The sequence below is a fragment of the Octodon degus genome, unplaced genomic scaffold (genome assembly GCF_000260255.1).
Source record: "Octodon degus isolate 3935 unplaced genomic scaffold, OctDeg1.0 scaffold00087, whole genome shotgun sequence".
Classification (NCBI taxonomy): Eukaryota; Metazoa; Chordata; class Mammalia; order Rodentia; family Octodontidae; genus Octodon; species Octodon degus.
In genome coordinates this window covers 5,575,224-5,580,223 of record NW_004524663.1, presented here as the reverse complement: position 1 = coordinate 5,580,223, position 5,000 = coordinate 5,575,224, and the positions used below count along the sequence as shown (strand labels likewise).

Genomic DNA, 5,000 nt, shown 5'->3' with positions numbered 1-5,000 from the left:
AACGGTGGTACAGGGTTTCAGGGTAAATCCTGAGGGGATTTGACTGACCTTGGCAGATACAAAAGTTACATTTCTTGTTATATATGTCTTGCTTTATCTTGGTCTTAACCATCCAGCAGAAAAGTATAAAAACGAAGCATAAAAAGTAAAGCCATATTAATATGCTTTATTTTTAGTAGCAGAATAATACTCTGCTTTTACAAAAGAGTTTGCCTTTCTACTCTTAGCCCTTGGTAGCAGCAGTTACAGCAAACATTCTGCCTTTCAGAAGGTCCAGCATTGAAGACAAAGAAACTGAGGGAGGAAGGAAGGAAATACTAGCATGGATGTGGCTTGGTGACATCCACCAGATGGCATTGCAAAATATTACACCTATTGTTGGGTTATTTTTTTCTTCTGCCTTCTCTACATATACATGCAAAACTGTTTTTCCTGTCGAGGGCTTTAACTAGCAAATACATGAGCTTCAGACTGGAGATCTGAGTCAGAATAGTTCACTTCATGGTGCAAACCACTCACCCTCTGACGCAGTCTCCTTCTCAGATCAGTGACTCCTTAAACAGATGGTAGAGATTTGGAACTGACTTTATAGGCTGTACACAGACATATCCAGGTAGAACTTGCTAAGAACCTGAGTGTACGGTTTAGTTATGACAAGTTAACAAGTACTCCTGCCATTCTCAACACAGAGACTGAAGACCTGAAGAGAACTATCAGATCCCTGTTGTAACTGATACTTCACTCTGAACTATCATGATATCATACTTACACTCCTGCATGCAAAGACAAATGGTACAAGTCCTTGAAAAACTTGGGTTTGCTCTCTGGCAAGAGGCTAACCCATGTAGCATGGTCTGTCACTCTGGATTTAAAGAACAGAGCCAATTTAGTTTAGTTTTTTTTTTTTTTTTTTTTTTCCTGAAATATAAATGTTGGGAACTTTCTACTAAGTATCCTCAAAGTAAACATATCCTTTTTTACAAATACAAGTCAAGTCACCTTCCTGGTAAATCTGTATCCAGCAGAGGGGATGATGGAAGTGGGAAGTTCACTCCTGCTCACCCCTTCTTCCCCTCAGCCCTGAGGGGGGCCACCCCGCTGGGTGGAATTGTTTCATAGGAAGTTCAGTTCTGCAACCCAGTTCTGAGGCCTACAGTGGATTGGACTTCATCAGGGCCAACTGGAACTTTTAGGACCATCAGAACAGACTCACTTAAAGGGAAGATCTGCTTGAAAAGCAACCTCAAGGTAAAGACATTTGTAGATTTCTAAGACAACCTTTGACTTGAATTCTAACTTTCAGAATCCTTTTTAAGAAAGTTTTTCATTTGGACAATTTTAAACATAAAAGTAGCGATACCAAGACAAGGAGCCACTGCTTACCCTCGCCTAATTTCAATAGTTTTAACTAGGTCTACACACACAGTATTTGGATGGTATACTTCCTATGTCTTTTCTGTATAAATTTCTTGAGGCTTCACAGCTAGGTGAAAAAGCAGCTAAAACCCAAAGAAGCAGAAAGAAGAAATAAGAAGCTTTGACACGATAGTTTTCATCATCCTAGGAAATATACAAGCATATAAATGAAGGGAGGAGAGGAAGGAGGGAGAGAACATGAGAGATGTTATTCTCTTCTCTCCTGATCCAACAGACCTTGGGGCCAACTCTACATTTGCTACCTGTGGTTCCACTCTGTGAGCCCTTGAGTACCCTCCACCCCCCTTGTCTCCTAACTGGATTTTGTCATTTGCAACAAAAGAACCTTCAGCAAACCCTTTCATGATTTGAAGGGCAGTGGCATTTTTCTCAGGTACCAACATGTATGATGCCTTTTGTAGAATCAGAGAGAGAACTCGCTCGGTAGAAGCTTGCTTTGACTTTGGCCTCTCTAGAGAACTCCATCATGATTTAGATACAATAGCTTACCTCTTATGACAACTCTCCCCGAGGAATTAAGTAATGATAATATAAAATAATCTCCTCAGTGTGTCATAAAAATCAGCATTTGTAGTCTTTTTAGAGTAGACAGAGAAATTTACCTCTCTTCTGTAGAACTTTTTAAAGGGGAAAACACAAATTCGGTGTGTAAATGCAGTTTCTGTGAGAAAAACTTCTAAATGTTAAAAGACTGATAGACTGCCAAATATTTAAAACACTAATTTACAAGTAGCTGGCACACTAATTACAAAGCTCTCCTGTCTACTCAATAAAGGCAGGCCCGGTAGGACCTCTGCTAAATTATAACTTTCAGTCCCACTGGATTTCTACATTGGTCCAAAGATCATGAAGCAAAGTTCTTCCAAAAACAATTTGCTTCACTCTTCTAATCACCTCCGCCTGCACAGCCACACTCCCATCCACTCCAGCAGGGCAGCTCTGAGGAGCCAGTGTCTTACTGCTGCCTCACTCATCCTTTAATTCTCTTCTCTCTTCTGGTGTCTACATTGCTTTCTTCCCTCATTACGTGTTAGCATCTCCATCATGGGAATGGGAAGAAAAGGAAGATGTAAAGGCCAAATTCAGTATTTCTTGACAACTTTGGAGAAAACTTTTTTTAAAAAATGTATTTAGGTCTACAAGGTCTACAGGGTCTCACTACAGAGACTGGACTTGTAGTGATTCTCTTGTATTCAACTTTCCAAGCGCTGGGATTACCGGCACAGGCCACCATGCCCAGTCTCAACCCCATATCAACATGCCCTGGGGTGGGGCCGGCATGACATGCCAGGGATTGAACCCTGGCTACTGCACTCTGCTAAGCAGGCAATTTAGTCTGCTGAGCTATTTGGCTGACCCAAGAGAAAACTTTTGATGTTGTAGATGGAAATGGAAAAGTTTTAAATGTAATTCTAAAATATAAACTCAGGACTTTATCTATGTGTGCTAATAGATGAGGTAGTCATATGTAGATGTATAAGCCAATGTCAAATTTCCAGTTAATGAGCTAGGGTCCCTGTTTTTTTTTTTTTTTTTTTTTTTTTCCAGAACCAGGGATTGAACTCAGGCCCTTGCACTTGCCAGGGAAGTGCTTATTCCACTGAGCCATCTCCCCGGCCCCAGAGTCCCTGTTTTATCATTTAATATACTTGCTGTATCTTGACCAAGCCATTTAACCTCTCTGAATCTTATTTTCTAAAGAACAGAGATATTATTTTCATTTATATATTTATTTACTCTGAAAAATTGAAAATTATATATATTTATGGGGTACAATGTGCTATTTTTTAAATATTTAGTACAGGGTCTATAGGATCTCACTATACAGATTGGACTCATTGTGATCCTCATGTTTTCAGCCTCCCAAGCACTGGGATTAAAGGTGCATGCTGACCTGGGGAGATAGCTCAGTAGAATAAGTGCTTGGCTGCTAAGCACAAGAACCTGAGTCCACTCCCCAGTACCAATAAATAAATAAATAAAGGTGCGCACCACCACATCACATCTAGTCTCAATCAATGTCTCAGCATGCCCCAGGGGCGGGCTGGCATGGCATGCCTGACAGCACACCCATAGATTTATATACACGTTTTAGGAAGAATAGCACAAGATAATTTCATATTCATTGATGATAAATATGAAATTCATTATATCTTTTTGAGTTTTTGTTTTTGTTGGTGGTAAGAATAATAAAAATCTATTCTTGGGATGAGGAGATAGCTTAGCAGCATGAGCGCCTGCCTGGCAAGTGCAAAGTCCTAAGGTCAATTCCCAGTACCAAAAAACATTATATTCTTTTAGAAACTGTAAAATATATAATACATTACCATTAACTATGGTCATCATGCAGTACATTAAGTTGCTAAAGCTTAGTCATCTAGTTTAATAAAACTTTGTGTCATATGATCAATATCTTTTGCCCACAACTCCAATGACTTTGTTTGTCTCTACCTTTCCACCCTCTATTTCTATGAAATACATTTTTAGAGTCCTTATATAAGTGAGATATTCATTTTTAATTTAAAGTTTTTGAGACAGGGTTTCACTATTTTGTCCAGACTGGCCTTGAACTCCTGGGCTCAACTGATCCTCTTGTCTTGACCTCCTAAGTGGCTGGGACTACAGGTGCTTGGCATTGCACCTGGCTTAATTTATTTTTAATCTGCTTCATTCAGAAAAAGGATTTGAAGCTATGACAAAATCACAAATAAAATAAGATGAGAAAACCAAAGCAGTTGGGCAATAAGGATACACCAAGAAAAGAAAGGCAGAGTAATCTCAGGGCACCAGTAAGTAAGTTGCCATGCATGACAGAGGCAAGCAAAAACGTAACACTTGGTCAGGAAATCAGGAGACCCGATGACAAGATGCATTCAGTCTAGGGCTGTCTCCGTGGGAGCTTAGTTCTCGGAGGGCTGTCTTTCGAGGCAGGGTGCTGGGTTCTGCCCTGGCCAGTGTCCTCTGTGGTATTCCCACAGTCCTGTGGCATCACAGCTGTGACCGCTTTCCACTATTGTGCTCTTTGCTGACAGTGGTGAGCACACCAGGGGCACGTCAGCAAGGGCGATTCCCAGGGGCAGGGGTGCATGGGGTGAAAATCGGGCCCTCAGATGGTCCTGCTTGCTCTGAGGACCAAACCTGAAATATTTAGAGCAGTAGCGATGTGACATCTAGTTTATGCAAAATTTCAAAATACCTACTGTCGTGTGTATCTAGACTTTTTTTTTCTTTTCTTTTTGAGGCAGGGTCTCACTGTACAGTTCAGGCCTTGAGCTCACTTTGTAGTCCAGGCTAGTCTCGAACTTCCAACAATCCTCCTGCTTCAACCTCTATAGTGCTGGGATTACAGATGTGTGCCACCATACCCAGCTTGGAAATGGACTTTTAATAAAATGTGAGGAATAGAGATACAGTGGTGGGGCTGGGGAGATGGCTCAGCAGAATAAGCACTTCCCTGGCAAGCACAAGGGCCTGAATTAAATCCCTGGTTCCACCAAAAGAGAGAGAAAGAGAGAAAGAGAGAGAGAGAGAGAGAGAGAGAGAGAGAGAGAGAGAGAGAGAGA

The 5,000-nt window shown here is 41.0% G+C and overlaps 1 protein-coding gene across 3 annotated transcripts in view; it reads right to left on the bottom strand.

The window, feature by feature from the left end:
• Nucleotides 1–5,000, bottom strand: part of Dock8 (dedicator of cytokinesis 8) — a 219,560-nt gene that overhangs the window by 127,191 nt on the left and 87,369 nt on the right. The gene's annotated exons all lie outside the window — the stretch shown is intronic.